Below are 18,717 nucleotides of genomic sequence, written 5' to 3'. Positions count from 1 at the left end.
GAGGACAGACCGTTCAGAAGGCAGCGTGATTGAAGGCATTTAAAAAATTATGTCAGATCTTTCTCTTCTGCACCGTGGCGATGTTTCCGGATGCTTCATTTTTATTAAAACAAGGGTAAGGGAACAAATTTTAATTCGAGGATAAAATTAGCATTTTCCAAGCAGCCTTATCAGCGGCAAGGACATATTTTGCCAGAAAATGGACATTTGGGGCGGGGCGGTGCGAGGTTGGGGGAGCCTGTGCTGATGGAAGATTAGTTCCCTCGGTTCATCTTCAGGCAAGGGAGTAAACAAATTAATCTCTGAGCAGAGAGCAGCCTGGAAGATGATGGAAGCCTGTAGGATCCAGAAATGTCTTTGCTGGGAAGCCAGGGGGTGTCACCAAGACCTAGGCTGGCCTTACTGCTGCTCAGAGAGGTTAAGCACTTGTCTGAGGTCACACAGAGGTGGGTGCTCCGGCTGGGTTTTGTGGGCAAGGTGAACGTTGAGAATGAGGCTGCTTCTCCCAGGCGAGCTCTAGGCAGAGATGCAGCCTCTGCTTCCCCATCTCTCTCACTTGACCTTTAGGCTCCCTGGATAGCTCACCTCTCTGGCTCCAGCTTCTGCCCTCACAGCCCCTTCCCAATCTCTGCTGCCAGGCTCACTTCCCCACTTTCACTACACCTTGTTTCTGCTCCACCGCAGGCTTTAGTGACTCACTATTGCCTCTAAGCTGAAGATCAGACTCCCTCTGACATTCAAGTCCCCCCGGGATCTGACCACACCTCCTTTTCCTGTGTAAGCTCCTGCTGCTCCTTGCAGCTGCAACCAGATGTACCAAGGAAGGATGAGAAGAAAGTGAGAAGAAGGGGAATAAAAGAAGGTGAGAAGACAGGGAAAAAGGAGGAAGGAAGAAAAGGAGGGAGAAAGGTAGGGAGAAAGGAAGAGGAAACAAATGTTAAGTACCAAAATATCCCAGATTTGCTCAATATTTTATATTGTAATGATGATGGTGATGTGATAATGATGATAATGACAATTGCTGCCATCCACTGAGTGCTCAGCCTATGTTAGCCACCGGCTCAGTGCTCCTACATCCTCCTGCACTGTCCCTAGAAAGTAGATGTTATCTCCACTTTACAGAGGAGGAAACTAAGACTCCTGTAGGTAAAATAATTTGCTCCAGGTCCTACACATTATAAATGACAGAACCAGGCTTTTGGACATCAAAACCTGATTTTTTTTTTTTTTTTTTTTGAGATAGAGTCTTGCTCTGTCACCCAGGCTGGAGTGCAGCGGTTCAATGTCAGCTCACTGCAACCTCCACCTCCCAGGTTCAAGCAATTCTCCTGCCTCGGCCTCCCGAATAGCTGGGACTACAGGTGTAAGCCACCACGCCCAGCTAAATTTTGTATTTTTAGTAGAGACGGGGTTTCGCCATGTTGGCCAGGTTGGCCTCGAACTCATGATCTCAGGTGATCTGCCTGCCTTGGCCTCCCAAAGTGCTGGGACTATAGGTGTGAGCCACCGCTCCGGGCCCAAAACCTGAATTCTTCACTACTGTACCTCCCACCTCATGTGGGCAGTTATTATTATCCCTATTTTACAGATGAAGACAAAGAGGCTGGAAGAAATAAGCAGCAGCAAGAGGAATCAAAATTCTCTAAACCAGCCTTATTCCATCTTTATAGGCACCTCTTCCAGAGAATACAGAGAAAATTCACTGAACAACCTCATCCCTGCTTCCTGCAGTGGATGATGTCAGACACCCCAGGAGAAACTCACAGGATCTTGGAGACCCAGCCCCCAGTAGTGTCCACCAGATGAAGCCTGCAGGTTGCCACTGCTGGTTCCCATAGGCCTCCTCACCCCAGGCCATGAGCCCCAGGCCTGCCAAATGAAGCTCAGATGTGGGACCCAGGGACTTAGCCCCCTGTGCTCCGGACAGGAAAGACTGAATATGATCAAACTCATGCATTTTAATGACTTCTTCAGCATGCCTCGCTCCACCCACTCTCGCTCGCAGGAAAAAAGGCTGACAGGTGCAGCTGAGTTAATCAGGGTGGATAATAGAGGGAAAAACAGGAATCACTGGCCAGATTGCAGCAGAGAAAAATGGGGCAAAATCATCCAGGTGCGGTGGCTTACACCTGTAATCCCAGCACTTTGGGAGGCTGAGGCGGGTGGATCATGAGGTCAAGAGATCGAGACCATCCTGGCCAACATGGTGAGACCCCCCCCCCCATCTCTACTAAAAATACAAAAATTAGCGGGGCGTGGTGGCGCACGCCTGTAGTCCCAGCTATTCCAGAGGCTGAGGTAAGAGAATTGCTTGAACCCAGGAGGCAGAGGTTGCAGTGAGCCAAGATCATGCCACTGCACTCAGCCTGTTGACACAGCGAGACTCCGTCTCAAAAAAAAAAAAAAAAAGGGTTGGGGGCAAAATTATGAGATGCAAGTCAAAAGTGTCCAATTAAAGTGTGATGGTGTTTAAAGGGCAAGAACCACGTTCTCAGACCCTAGGAAGTTCTAAAACAATGCTTACCACAGGGGATGCATGGTCAAGCGGTACATGGGATCATTTCTGGTAGTACCCAGATGACTGTCTTTTTAAATTTGAATAGACATTTTTAATGTGCATTAAAAATATGTAACTACAAAAGTGTTAGCCAGGCGTTGTGGCGGGCACCTGTAATCCCATCTACTTGGGAGGCTGGGGCAGGAGAATTGCTTGAACCCAGGAGGCAAAGGTTGCAGTAAGCTGAGATCACACCACTGCACTTCGGCCTGGATGACAGAGCGAGACTCCATCTAAACAAAACAAACAAACTATATATATATATATATATATATATATATATATATAGTATCTAACACCTGTGATTTGATGTATATTATTGCCTAGAATTAGTCTAAATTGTAACCAAAGATGGGATTTAATTGCTAGTTAATTAAAAGAAAAATATATTTTTAATTGCATAGACGAAAGAAGAATATGGCAAAAAAATATGGAACTGGCTCTTATGTGAATGAAGCTTAGGAAACAATATTCTGGTTCCTTGTTACTCAAAGTGGGTCCATAGACCAGCAGTATTAATATTACCCAAGAGCTTGTGAGAGGTGCAGAATCTAGATCTACAGAATGAGCATCTGCATTTAAGAGTCCGTGGTGATTCATACACATGTTCATGTGCGCACTGTTTTAAAAGCACTGATCTCTCTTATTTATCAGCAGGACATTGAAGACCCTTTCAGACTTGATCCCAGGGAAAGAGCCCTGGACTGGGAATACATGCTAGCTATAAAACTCTATAAATTGAGAACAGCTTGTGAGAACAGAAAGAAAAAAGAGACTATAATTTTGAAGAGCTTACAATCTCATAATTACAGAAGAGGAGACTGAAGTCCAGAGAATACAAATTCAAAATTGCACCATACGATTGTGTTAACACAGATTCAGGTTCACTCCAGGTCTTCTAACATCTCAGCCAGTGCGGGAGGGAACTGCAGATAACAAACAAAATTGCCATCAACAGTATGATGTGTTCACAGCCAAAGAAATGAAATGAAATAAAATTTCCAAAAATAAAGAAAATCAACTGTAAAAAAAAGATAGTATGATGTGGCTTTATAAAAATGATGATTAAAGACATTGCAAGGAAAGAAAACTACAGACTAATTTCTTTATTGAAATAAAGATGGAATATATATGGAAAACTCCTCCACAAAGTACTAGCAACACAAACCTGGCAACATACAAAAAGGATAAGACACTATAACCAAGTGGGATTTATTCCAGGAATGCAAAGTTGGCTTACTGTATGAAAATCCATTAATGTAATACATCATATCAATAGGACAAAGGATGAAAAACCATGATCATCTCAATAAATGCAGGAAAAGCATTTGACAAAATTTTTTTTTTTTTTCTTTTATTATTATTATTATTATTATTATACTTTAGGTTTTATGGTACATGTGCGCAATGTGCAGGTAAGTTACATATGTATACATGTGCCATGCTGGTGCGCTGCACCCACCAACTCGTCGTCTAGCATTAGGTGTATCTCCCAATGCTATCCCTCCCCCCTCCCCCCACCCCACAACAGTCCCCAGAGTGTGATGTTCCCCTTCCTGTGTCCATGTGTTCTCATTGTTCAATTCCCACCTATGAGTGAGAATATGCGGTGTTTGGTTTTTTGTTCTTGCGATAGTTTACTGAGAATGATGATTTCCAATTTCATCCATGTCCCTACAAAGGACGTGAACTCATCATTTTTTATGGCTGCATAGTATTCCATGGTGTATATGTGCCACATTTTCTTAATCCAGTCTATCATTGTTGGACATTTGGGTTGGTTCCAAGTCTTTGCTATTGTGAATAATGCCGCAATAAACATACGTGTGCATGTGTCTTTATAGCAGCATGATTTATAGTCCTTTGGGTATATACCCAGTAATGGGATGGCTGGGTCGAATGGAATTTCTAGTTCTAGATCCCTGAGGAATCGCCACACTGACTTCCACAAGGGTTGAACTAGTTTACAGTCCCACCAACAGTGTAAAAGTGTTCCTATTTCTCCACATCCTCTCCAGCACCTGTTGTTTCCGGACTTTTTAATGATTGCCATTCTAACTGGTGTGAGATGGTATCTCATTGTGGTTTTGATTTGCATTTCTCTGATGGCCAGTGATGGTGAGCATTTTTTCATGTGTTTTTTGGCTGCATAAATGTCTTCTTTTGAGAAGTGTCTGTTCATGTCCTTCGCCCACTTTTTGATGGGGTTGTTTGTTTTTTTCTTGTAAATTTGTTGGAGTTCATTGTAGATTCTGGATATTAGCCCTTTGTCAGATGAGTAGGTTGCGAAAATTTTCTCCCATTTTGTAGGTTGCCTGTTCACTCTGATGGTAGTTTCTTTTGCTGTGCAGAAGCTCTTTAGTTTAATTAGATCCCATTTGTCAATTTTGGCTTTTGTTGCCATTGCTTTTGGTGTTTTAGACATGAAGTCCTTGCCCATGCCTATGTCCTGAATGGTAATGCCTAGGTTTTCTTCTAGGGTTTTTATGGTTTTAGGTCTAACATTTAAGTCTTTAATCCATCTTGAATTGATTTTTGTATACGGTGTAAGGAAGGGATCCAGTTTCAGCTTTCTACATATGGCTAGCCAGTTTTCCCAGCACCATTTATTAAATAGGGAATCCTTTCCCCATTTCTTGTTTTTGTCAGGTTTGTCAAAGATCAGATAGTTGTAGATATGTGGCATTATTTCTGATGGCTCTGTTCTGTTCCATTGATCTATATCTCTGTTTTGGTACCAGTACCATGCTGTTTTGATTACTGTAGCCTTGTAGTATAGTTTGAAGTCAGGTAGTGTGATGCCTCCAGCTTTGTTCTTTTGGCTTAGGATTGACTTGGCGATGCGGGCTCTTTTTTGGTTCCATATGAACTTTAAAGTAGTTTTTTCCAGTTCTGTGAAGAAAGTCATTGGTAGCTTGATGGGGATGGCATTGAATCTGTAAATTACCTTGGGAAGGATGGCCATTTTCATGATATTGATTCTTCCTACCCATGAGCATGGAATCTTCTTCCATTTGTTTGTATCCTCTTTTATTTCCTTGAGCAGTGGTTTGTAGTTCTCCTTGAAGAGGTCTTTCACATCCCTTGTAAGTTGGATTCCTAGGTATTTTATTCTCTTTGAAGCAATTGTGAATGGGAGTTCACTCATGATTTGGCTCTCTGTTTGTCTGTTATTGATGTATAAGAATGCTTGTGATTTTTGCACATTGATTTTGTATCCTGAGACTTTGCTGAAGTTGCTTATCAGCTTAAGGAGATTTTGGGCTGAGACAATGGGGTTTTCTAGATATACTATCATGTCATCTGCAAACAGGGACAATTTGACTTCTTCTTTTCCTAATTGAATACCCTTTATTTCCTTCTCCTGCCTAATTGCCCTGGCCAGAACTTCCAACACTATGTTGAATAGAAGTGGTGAGAGAGGGCATCCCTGTCTTGTGCCAGTTTTCAAAGGGAATGCTTCCAGTTTTTGCCCATTCAGTATGATATTGGCTGTGGGTTTGTCATAAATAGCTCTTATTATTTTGAGATACGTCCCATCAATTCCTAATTTATTGAGAGTTTTTAGCATGAAGGGTTGTTGAATTTTGTCAAAGGCCTTTTCTGCATCTATTGAGATAATCATGTGGTTTTTGTCTTTCATTCTGTTTATATGCTGGATTACATTTATTGATTTGCGTATATTGAACCAGCCTTGCATCCCAGGGATGAAGCCCACTTGATCATGGTGGATAAGCTTTTTGATGTGCTGCTGGATTCTCTTTGCCAGTATTTTATTGAGGATTTTTGCATCAATGTTCATCAAGGATATTGGTCTAAAATTCTCTTTTTTTGTTGTGTCTCTGCCAGGCTTTGGTATCAGGATGATGCTGGCCTCATAAAATGAGTTAGGGAGGATTCCCTCTTTTTCTATTGAATGGAATAGTTTCAGAAGGAATGGTACCAGCTCCTCCTTGTACCTCTGGTAGAATTCGGCTGTGAATCCATCTGGACCTGGACTTTTTTTGGTTGGTAAGCTATTGATTATTGCCACAATTTCAGCTCCTGTTATTGGTCTATTCAGAGATTCAACTTCTTCCTGGTTTAATCTTGGGAGGGTGTATGTGTTGAGGAATTTATCCATTTCTTCTAGATTTTCTAGTTTATTTGCATAGAGGTGTTTGTAATATTCTCTGATGGTAGTTTGTATTTCTGTGGGATCGGTGGTGATATCCCCTTTATCATTTTTTATTGCATCTATTTGATTCTTCTCTCTTTTTTTCTTTATTAATCTTGCTAGCGGTCTATCAATTTTGTTGATCCTTTCAAAAAACCAGCTCCTGGATTCATTTATTTTTTGAAGGGTTTTTTGTGTCTCTATTTCCTTCAGTTCTGCTCTGATTTTAGTTATTTCTTGCCTTCTGCTAGCTTTTGAATGTGTTTGCTCTTGCTTTTCTAGTTCTTTTAATTGTGATGTTAGGGTGTCAATTTTGGATCTTTCCTGCTTTCTCTTGTGGGCATTTAGTGCTATAAATTTCCCTCTACACACTGCTTTGAATGCATCCCAGAGATTCTGGTATGTTGTGTCTTGGTTCTCGTTGGTTTCAAAGAACATCTTTATTTCTGCCTTCATTTCGTTATGTACCCAGTAGTCATTCAGGAGCAGGTTGTTCAGTTTCCACGTAGTTGAGCGGTTTTGAGTGAGATTCTTAATCCTGAGTTCTAGCTTGATTGCACTGTGATCTGAGAGACAGTTTGTTACAATTTCTGTTCTTTTACATTTATTGAGGAGAGCTTTACTTCCAAGTATATGGTCAATTTTGGAATAGGTGTGGTGTGGTGCTGAAAAAAATGTATATTCTGTTGATTTGGGGTGGAGAGTTCTGTAGATGTCTATTAGGTCCGCTTGGTGCAGAGCTGAGTTCAATTCCTGGGTATCCTTGTTGACTTTCTGTCTCGTTGATCTGTCTAATGTTGATAGTGGGGTGTTAAAGTCTCCCATTATTAATGTGTGGGAGTCTAAGTCTCTTTGTAGGTCACTCGGGACTTGCTTTATGAATCTGGGTGCTCCTGTATTGGGTGCATATATATTTAGGATAGTTAGCTCTTCTTGTTGAATTAATCCCTTTACCATTATGTAATGGCCTTCTTTGTCTCTTTTGATCTTTGTTGGTTTAAAGTCTGTTTTATCAGAGACTAGGATTGCAACCCCTGCCTTTTTTTGTTTTCCATTTGCTTGGTAGATCTTCCTCCATCCTTTTATTTTGAGCCTATGTGTGTCTCTGCACGTGAGATGGGTTTCCTGAATACAGCACACTGATGGGTCTTGAGTCTTTATCCAGTTTGCCAGTCTGTGTCTTTTAATTGGAGCATTTAGTCCATTTACATTTAAAGTTAATATTGTTATGTGTGAATTTGATCCTGTCATTATGATGTTAGCTGGATATTTTGCTCGTTAGTTGATGCAGTCTCTTCCTAGTCTCGATGTTCTTTACATTTCGGTATGATTTTGCAGTGGCTGGTACCGGTTGTGCCTTTCCATGTTTAGCGCTTCCTTCAGGAGCTCTTTTAGGGCAGGCCTGGTGGTGACAAAATCTCTCAGCATTTGCTTGTCTGTAAAGTATTTTATTTCTCCTTCACTTATGAAGCTTAGTTTGGCAGGATATGAAATTCTGGGTTGAAAATTCTTTTCTTTAAGAATGTTGAATATTGGCCCCCACTCTCTTCTGGCTTGTAGGGTTTCTGCCAAGAGATCCGCTGTTAGTCTGATGGGCTTCCCTTTGATGGTAACCCGACCTTTCTCTCTGGCTGCCCTTAACATTTTTTCCTTCATTTCAACTTTGGTGAATCTGACAATTATGTGTCTTGGAGTTGCTCTTCTCGAGGAGTATCTTTGTGGCGTTCTCTGTATTTCCTGAATCTGAATGTTGGCCTGCCTTGCTAGATTGGGGAAGTTCTCCTGGATAATATCCTGCAGAGTGTTTTCCAACTTGTTTCCATTCTCCCCGTCACTTTCAGGTACACCAATCAGACGTAGATTTGGTCTTTTCACATAGTCCCACATTTCTTGGAGGCTTTGCTCGTTTCTTTTTATTCTTTTTTCTCTAAACTTCCCTTCTCGCTTCATTTCATTCATTTCATCTTCCAGGGCTGATACCCTTTCTTCCATTTGATCGCATCGGCTCCTGAGGCTTCTGCATTCTTCACGTAGTTCTCGAGCCTTGGTTTTCAGCTCCATCAGCTCCTTTAAGCACTTCTCTGTATTGGTTATTCTAGTTATACATTCTTCTAAATTTTTTTCAAAGTTTTCAACTTCTTTGCCTTTGGTTTGAATATCCTCCCGTAGCTCGGAGTAATTTGATCGTCTGAAGCCTTCTTCTCTCAGCTCGTCAAAGTCATTCTCCGTCCAGCTTTGTTCCGTTGCTGGTGAGGAACTGCGTTCCTTTGGAGGAGGAGAGGTACTCTGGTTTTTAGAGTTTCCAGTTTTTCTGCTCTGTTTTTTCCCCATCTTTGTGGTTTTATCTACTTTTGGTCTTTGATGATGGTGATGTACAGATGGGTTTTTGGTGTGGATGTCCTTTCTGTTAGCTTTCCTTCTAACAGACAGAACCCTCAGCTGCAGGTCTGTTGGAGTACCTGGCCGGCCGTGTGAGGTGTCAGTCTGCCCCTGCTGGGGGGTGCCTCCCAGTTAGGCTGCTCGGGGGTCGGGGTCAGGGACCCACTTGAGGAGGCAGTCAGCCCGTTCTCAGATCTCCAGCTGCGTGCTGGGAGAACCACTGCTCTCCTCACAGCTGTCAGACAGGGACATTTAAGTCTGCAGAGGTTACTGCTGTCTTTTTGTTTGTCTGTGTCCTGCCCCCAGAGGTGGAGCCTACAGAGGCAGGCAGGCCTCCTTGAGCTGTGGTGGGCTCCACCCAGTTCAAGCTTCCAGGCTGCTTTGTTTACCTAAGCGAGCCTGGGCAATGGCGGGCGCCCCTCCCCCAGCCTCGCTGCCGACTTGCTGTTTGATCTCAGACTGCTGTGCTAGCAATCAGCGAGACTCCGTGGGCGTAGGACCCTCTGAGCCAGGTGCGGGCTATACTCTCCTGGGGCACCGTTTCCTAAGCCCGTCGGAAAAGCACAGTATTCGGGTGGGAGTGGCCCGATTTTCCAGGTGCCGTCTGTCACCCCTGGAAGGGGAACTCCCTGACCCCTTGCGCTTCCCGAGTGAGGCAATGCCTCGCCCCTGCTTCGGCTGGCGCACGGTGCACTCACCCACTGACCTGCGCCCACTGTCTGGCACTCCCTAGTGAGATGAACACGGTACCTCAGATGGAAATGCAGAAATCACCCGTCTTCTGCGTCGCTCGCGCTGGGAGCTGTAGACCGGAGCTGTTCCTATTCGGCCATCTTGGCTCCTCCCCCCTTGACAAAATTTAATACCGTTTCATAATAAAAAACATTCAATAAACTAGGAACAGAAGGGAACTCCAGGCCGAGTGCGATGGCTCATGCCTGTCATTCCAGCACTTTGGGAGGCCAAGGTAGGTAGATCACCTGAGGTCAGGAGTTTGAGACCAGCCTGGCCAACATGGTGAAATACTTTCTCTACTAAAAATAAAAATATTAGCCAGGCATGGTGGCGCACACCTGTAATCCCAGCTATTCGGGAGGCTGAGGCAGGAAAATCATTTGAACCCAAGGGGCAGAGGTGCAACGAGACAAGATCATGTCACAGCACTCCAACCTGGGTGACAGAGCCAGCCTCTGTCTCAAATTAAAAAATGAAGAGCACTTACTTGATCTGATAAAGGCTATCTCAAAAAAACCCCACACCCAACATATTTAACATGACTAAAGGTGTTTTTCTCCTAAGATCAGGAACAAGACAAGGATGTTTCTCTCATCACTCCTATTGAAGATTGTATGGGAGGTCCTAGCCATAGCAATCAAGAAAAAGAAAAGGCATCTGGACTGGAAAGGAAGAAGTAAAACTATCTCTATTTGCAGGTGACATGATCTTGTATATAGAAAATCCTAAGAAATCTAAAAACAAACAAAAACAAAAAACCTATTAGAACTAATACGTGGACAAAGGGATGGTGGCTCACACCTGTAATCCCAGCACTTTGGGAGGCCAAGGCAGGAGGATCACTTGAGCCCAGGAGTTTGAGATTGGCATCATAGCAAGACCTCATCCCTACAAAAAATAAAAAATAGAACTAATAAATGAATTCAGTAAGGTTGCAGGATACAAAATCAATATAAAAAATCAATTGTATTTCTGTACTCTAGCAATGAACAGTACAAAATGAAATTTTAAAAAAATCCATTTACGATAGCATCAGAAAGAATAAAATCCTTAGGAATAACTTTAACAAAAGAACTACAAAACTTGTAGAACTACAAAACTTATATTTCAACAATACAAAATATTGTTGAAAAAAGTTAAATAAGACCTGTATAAATGGAAACATATCCCATGTTCATGGATCAAAAGACTTAATATTGTTAAGATGGTAATATTCTCCAAATGGATCTACAGATTCAATACAATTTCTATCAAAATTCCATCTGGATTTTTTTTTCCAGAAAATGACAAGCTGATCCTAAAATTCATATGGAATTGCAAATTGTCCCAAATCACCAAAAGAATTTTGAAAAAGAAGAACAAAATTGGAGAACTCACACCTTCTGATTTCAAATAATAGATTAATAGAACAGAATCAATAGTCCAGAAATAAACTCTTACTTTTATGATCAATTGATTTTCAACAAAAGTGCCAGTGAAGAAATAATCACCTTTTTCACAAAGGGTGCTGGAACAACTGGATATGCACATCTAAAGAATGAAATTGGACCCCTAACTCATACCATATGCAAAATTAACTCAAAGTGAATGATATCGTTTGGCTGTGTCCCCACCTAAATCTCATCTTGAATTCCCATGTGTTGTGGGAGTGACCTGGTGGGAGATAATTGAATCATGGGACAAGTCTTTCCTGTGCTGTTCTTGTGATAGTGAATAACTCTCATGAGATCTGATGGTTTTATAAAGAGGAGTTCCCCTGCATAAGTTCTCTCTCTTTGCCTGCTGCCATCCATGTAAGACATCACTTGCTCCTCCTTGCCTTCTGCCATGATTGTGAGGCCTCCTCAGCCATGTGAAACCATTAAACCTCTTTCTTTAGTAAACTGCCCAGTTTCAGGTATGTCTTTATCAGCAGCATGAAAACAGACTAATACAATGGATCATAGCCATAAGTATAAAAGCTAAAACTATAAAAACTCTTAGAAAAAAATCACAGGAGTAAATCTTTATCACCTTGGATTAAGCAATGGTCCCATAGATACCTAAAAGCACAAATGACAAAAGAAAAAATAGATACATTTAACTTCATCAAAATTAAAAAACATTTGTAATACAAATGACATTATCAAGAAAGTGAAAACGGCCAGACACAGTGGCTCATGCCTGTAATCCCAGTACTTTGGGAGTCCGAGGCAAGCGGATCACCTGAGCTCAGGAGTTCAAGACCAGCCTGGCCAACATAGTGAAACCCTGTCTCTACTAAAAAGTACAAAAATTAACTGGGCGTGGTGGCAGTCACCTGTAATCCCAGCTACTCGAGAGGATGAGGCAGGGAGAATTGCTTGAAACTGGGAGGCGGAGGTTGAGCTGAGATGCACCACTGCATTCTGGCCTGGGCGACAGAGCACAACTCCGTCTCAAAAAACAAAAAAAGAAAAAGAAAGTGAAAAGACACCCCATAAAATGGGGGAAAATATTTGCAACTCATACATCTGATAAGGAACTTGTAACTGTCAGAAGCTTGTGAACCAGAGCAACTCCATCTTAAACAGGAGCTGGGTAAAATGAGGCTGAAACCTAATGGGCTGCATTCCCAGATGGTTAAGGCATTGTAAGTCACAGGATGAGACAGAAAGTCAGCACAAAATACAGGTCATAAAGACCTTGCTGATAAAACAGGTTTCAGTAAAGGAGCCGGCCAAAACCCTCCAAAACCAAAATGGCGGTGAGAGTGAACTCTGGTTGTCCGCACTGCTACACTCCCACCAGCACCATGACAGTTTACGAATGCCATGACAACATCAGGAAGTACCTTATATGGTCTGAAAATGGAGGGATGAATAATCCACCCCTTGTTTAGCATATCATCAAGAAATAACTATAAAAATGGGCAAGCAGCAGCCCTTGAGGCTGCTCTGTCTATGGAATAGCCATTCTTTTATTCCTTGACTTTCTTAATAAACTTGCTTTCACTTTGTGGAGCAGACTCGCCCTGGATTCTTTCTTGTGTGAAATCCAAAAACCCTCTCTTGGGATCTGGATAGGGACCCCTTTCCTGTAACATATCCAGAATATATGAAGAATTCTTACAACTCAATAATAAAATAACCAACTCAGTTTTTTAAATGGGTAAGGGATCTGAATAGGCAGGTCTCCAAAGAAGATATGCAAATGATTAAGCACATGAAAAGATACTCAACTTCCTTAATCATGAGGAAAATGCAAATCGACACCATGAGATACTACTTCACACCCACTAGGATGGTTATAAGTAAAAAAAAAAAAAAAAGAAAAAAAAAAAAGAAACAAACAGATAGCAAGTGTTGACATGGTTATGAAGAAATTGGATCCCTCATTCACTGCTGGTGGGAATGTAAAATTGTGCATCCACTTTAAAAAGTAGTGTGGTGATTCCTCAAAATATTAAACATAACATTACCATATGACCCAGCAATTCCAATCCTAGGTGTACACCTAAGAGAAATGAAAACAGGCAGGGCGCAGTGGCTCACACCTGTAATCCCAGCACTTTGGGAGGCTGAGGCAGGTGGATCATCTGAGGTCAGGAGTTCGAGACCAGCCTGGCCAACATGGTGAAACCCCGTCTCTACTAAAAATGCAAAAATTAGCCAGGCATGGTGGCGTGCACCTGTAATTCCAGCTACTCAGGAGGCTGAGACAGGAGAATCACTTGAACCTGGGAGGCAGAGGTTGCAGTGAGCCGAGATCACACCACTGCACTCCAGCATAGGTGACAAAAGCGAAACTCTGTCTCAAAAAAGAAAAAGAAAAGAAAAGAAATGAAAACATATGCTCACACAAAAATTTGCACACAAATGTTTATAGGACTATTACTCACAATAGTCAAAAAGTGGGAACAACCCATTTGTCTATCAATGATGAATGGATAAATAAAATGTGACATATGCATACGGTGGAATATTATTGGCAATGAAAAGGGATACAGTGCTGCTACATGATACAACATTATGCTAAGTGAAAGAAGCCAGTCACAAAGAACTGCATATTGTATGATTCCATTCATATGAAATGCCTGGGATAGGCAAGTCTATGAGGTAGAAAGTAGACTAGCAGCTGCCTAAGGCTGGGGGAGGTGAGAGGAAATAGGAGTGGCTGCTAATCGCTGCATGTCTCCTTTCCAGGTGATGAAAATGTTCTAAACCTGATCATGTCGGTTGCCAACAACCCTGTGAATATACTAAAAATCATTGAATTGTACATTTTACATGAATGAATTGTGTGATGTGGTAGACAGAATAATGTCCCCTTAAAGATGTCTATGTCCTAAACTTCAGAGCCTGTGAATATGTTAGGATACACGGCAAAGAAGAATTAAGTTTGCAGATGAAATTAATTCAGTTGCTAATTAGCTGACTTTAAGACAGGAAGTTTGGCCTGGATTACCCAGGTAAGCACAATGTAATCACAAAGGACCTTAAAAGTAGAAGACGGAATATGGAGAGAGAACCAGAGAGGCAGCATCTTGAGAAAGACTCAGCCCAGTGTTGCTGGCCTTGAAGATGGAGGAAGCGAGCCATGAGCCAAGGAGGGCAGGTGGCCTCTAGAAGCTGGAAAGGGCAAGGAAACCCATTCTCCCCTAGTACCCTCAGAAAGAAACTCAGCCCTGCCAATACCTCGATCTTTGTCTAGTGAGATTTGTGTCACACTTCTGATCCTTTTAACAAGATAGTAAATTTGTGTTACTTTAAGCCACTGTGTGGTAATTTGTTGCAGCACCAGTAGAAAATTAATATATACAGTATGTGAGTTATGTGTAAATAAAGCTGTTTAAAAAAATGATTGTTTTCTTAGGCGGCATAAATAGAAGTATGACGTCTGGAAGGGTAGAGGTGATAGTCTCTTTGCAATCTAAGTGAGGCAGACTCCATCTGGAGCTCAGCTCTGAATGCCACACTATAAGACGAATGTGAAAAAAAACAGGGCAGGTCCCAAGAAAGGTCACCATGATAGATGGTAAAAAGATTTGAAATGATGTTGGGTGAGAAACCATCAGAGAACCTGGGGGTGGTCAGCTTGGAGAAAGGAAGGCCTGTAGGTGGCCATCTGCCTGATCTCAATGGCTATGGTGGGACACCGAAGTGGGGATAAGTTTTTTGGGGATACCAGGGGGCAGACCTAGGGGCAATAGGGAGTGTTACCTGCAGACAGGATGCAGCTTGGGATAAAGACGAGCTTTATCCTTTGTTTTAAAAAATATTTTCCCCAAAATACGTGTTCATAAAAAATTAGGAATTATACAGAAGCAAAAAGAAAAAACAAGCGAAGCGCAGTGGCTCACACCTGTAATGCCAGCATTTTGAGAGGCCAAGGCCAGTGGATCACTTGAGGTCAGGGGTTTAAGACCAGCCTGATCAACATGGTGAAACCTTGTCTCTACTAAAAATACAAAAATTAGCCGGGCATGTTGGTGGGCACCTGTAATCCCAGCTACTCAGGAGACTGAGGCAGAAAAATCTCTTGAACTGGGGAGGCAGAGGTTATAGTGAGCCAAAATCGCACCACTGCACTCCAGCCTGCAACGACAGAGCAAGACTCCGTCTCAAAAAAACAAAACAAGAAGAAAAAACAAATAATCACACACCATTGTGTTGTAAGTTATTCATGTTTCTAGCTGCCCTGCTCTGGGAAGGTAAAAACCATGTCTTTCTTTTTCATTGTTATAGTCTCAGAGTCTGGCTCATGGTAGGTGATCATGGAATGCTTGTTGAATGAATACGCGATGCACACACACACACTGACATTTTTAATTTACGAAAATGGGATTCTACTGTATATATTGATTGATAACTTGCTTCCCCCACCCCCATTACTAATATATTATGAGCCTCTTTGCAGTTCAATAAATATACATTTACATCAGGGATGTAATAGATACTGCCAGACTGCAAATAGAATTCCGGGATCTGTGAACTTGATCGGGAAAAAATTATACCCTTATTTTCACTAACTTCTAACTGAAATTTCTCATTTCCTTCCATTTGAATATAAGCAACAAGCTACAGTAGCATTAACAGTATCTGCGACTTCACTACCATAGTGATTGTAGATATTTTTGTACCAAATTATCATTGTTGCAGCTATCTCGAAATACTGTTTACACTCATCACTGCTTTGAAATTACAGTGGTTATTACACCTGCCACCACATCTTGTTAATGAATATATTAATAAAGAAGCATGTATATTTCTACATAAGAAATTTTAAAATATTTTGATAACTGTGTTTTAAGATAATTGGTCTTCTTGGAAATCTTAAACATCTTATTTTATATGTTTAAAACCATTATTCTGAGAAAAGGTTCATGGGCTTCATCCAAAAGGCCCATGGCACGGCAAAGGTTAAGAAGTCCTGATCTATACCGTCACCTTTACTTTAATCTTTTTGTTTTGAAATAATTTTAAATTTATAGAAAAGCTACAGCCAGGTGCTTTGGCTCACGCCTATAATCCCTGCACTTTGGGAGGCCGGGGAGGGCAGATCACCTGAAGTCAGGAGTTCAAGACCACCCTGGCCAACATGGTGAATGCCCGTCTCTACTAAAAATACAAAAATTAGCTGGGCATTGTGGTGAACAACTGTAATCCCAGCTACTCGGAAGGCAGAGGCAGAAGATTCGCCTGAACCCAGGAGGCAGAGGTTGCAGTGAGCCGTGATCGTGCCATTGCACACCAGGCTGGGTGACAAGAGTGAAACTTCATCACAAAAACAACAACAACAACAAAAAAAAAACAGAGAGCTCCCATGTATTCCTCACTCAGCTTCCCCCAATGTCAACATGTTATATAACCATAGAATAGTCATCAAAGCCAGAAAATTAACATTAGTACAATATCATTAAGCAATCTTCAGATCTAATTGGAATTTTGCTCGTTTTTCCACAACTGTTCTTTTTCTGTTCCAGGAGCCAGTTCAGGATCCTACGCTGCATTTCGTTGTCATGTCTCCATGCTCTCCTCCAATCTGTGATAATTCCTCAGACTTTCCTTGTCTTTCATGACCTTGACACTTTTGAAAAGTACTGGTCAGTTAATTTGTAGAGTGTCCAACAATTTGAGTTTGTCTGATTTTCTCACAATTAGATTGAGCTTATGCCTTTTTGGCAAGCATAACCCAAGAGTGATATTATTCCCATCTCAGGGTGTCATATTAGGGCCACATGATGTTAATACGTCTTATTCCTGTCCGTAACGGCTGCAGAGCATCCATTGTATATTTAATAGGATGTAACATGTAATTTACTTCATCAGTCCCTTCCAGTGGACTTTTAGCTTCTTTTCTTTCCTTTTTTTTTTTTTTTTTTTTTGAGGTGGAGTCTCAACTCTGTCATCCAGGCTAGACGGCAGTGGCATGATCTCAGCTCACTGCAACCTCCACCTCCCCGGTTCAAGCGATTCTCCTGCCTCAGCCTCCCAAGTAGCTGGGATTACAGGTGTGTGCAGTCACACCCAGCTAATTTTTGTATTTTTAGTAGAGATGGGGTTTCACCATGTTGGCCAGGCTGGTCTCGAACTCCTGACCTCAAGTGATCTGCCCGTCTCGGCCTCTCAAAGTGCGAGGATTACAGGCATGAGCCACTGTGCCCAGTCTTTTAGCTTATTTTCACCTTAGGACTGTTAGAAACAGCACTACATTGAACAGGATGTTGTGTGATGGGCAGAGCTGCCTGGAGAAGCAAACAGCAACCAGGAGTGATGGTGCCCCTCTTGAGGCATACATCAGCAGGGTGGCACCAGATGATGCTCCCGTTTCCCCACTGAAGAGCATCTGGTGATCCAAAACACTAACACAGTGCACATGGTCAGTAGTAAAGGATGCTCTCCTCCTCTAGCTCTCCACTCAGCCTCTCCATCTGCAAGGCAGGGCCTCAGCCAAGGCAGAGGGAGAAAAACACTCTCCCAGCTAGGCCAGATCTGGTTAGTATTCTGAGCTCCTTACTCTACTGAGGGCTAATTGCCCCTAAGAGCTGAGATCATTGGAGGGGAAAATGCAAAGTGACCTAACCTTTGCTGGGCTCAGCAAGCCAGCCAGCCTCTCAGCAGAAAGCGTTGGACTACTCTCACTGGGCCCTTTTCTCCCTGCTATGATTGCTAATGGAGCAGGGTAGCTCAGCGTCCCAGCACCTGGTGGAAGTGTGGCCATGGTGACTTCAATCTCAGCAAGGCTGGAGCTGCAGGGAAGTCAGCACTGAACCTTCTGGCTGCTGGGTTCCTAGAATGCATGAAGTACAACCATTTAGGAAAACTGTTTGGCAGTATTTAGGGAAGCTAACCACATGCCCACTGAAAGACCCAACCACTTCAGTCCTGGGTATATGCCCAAGAGAAATACGCACATATGTCTACCAAAAGAATGTTCACAGAAGCTTTATTCATAATTGCCGAAACCTGGAAACAGCTCAAATGCCCATCAACAGAATGGATATAAACAAATTGTGATATATTCATACACTGGAATACTATGTGGCATTTAAAAAACAAGCTACTGCTCCATGCAGCAACATGATGACTCTCCAGACTTTGTGTTGAGTGAGAGAAGCCAGACACAAGAGGTCATACTGAACGAGTCCATGAATATGAAGTTCAAAACCAGGCCACTTTAAACTACGGTCATAGAAATGAGAATAATTGTTTCCCTTGGGAGGGGGATGGTATTGACTAGAAGGGTCCATTATGAAGGATCCCTTCTACGATGCAAGGAAGGTTCTACATCCTGATCTAGGTGGGTGTTCTGTGAGCGTATACCTAAGCAAAAATCCACCAAACTGTGCACTTGAGATTTTATGGTACTTAAGTTCTACTCTAATTTAACAATGACCACCACAGAATGATGCGTGAGAGCCAGAGGCAGG

This window comes from Pongo pygmaeus, chromosome 21 (genome assembly GCF_028885625.2).
Source record: "Pongo pygmaeus isolate AG05252 chromosome 21, NHGRI_mPonPyg2-v2.0_pri, whole genome shotgun sequence".
Lineage (NCBI taxonomy): Eukaryota > Metazoa > Chordata > Mammalia > Primates > Hominidae > Pongo > Pongo pygmaeus.
The sequence above is the reverse complement of the archived record's forward strand: the minus strand, read 5'-3'. Positions refer to the sequence as shown.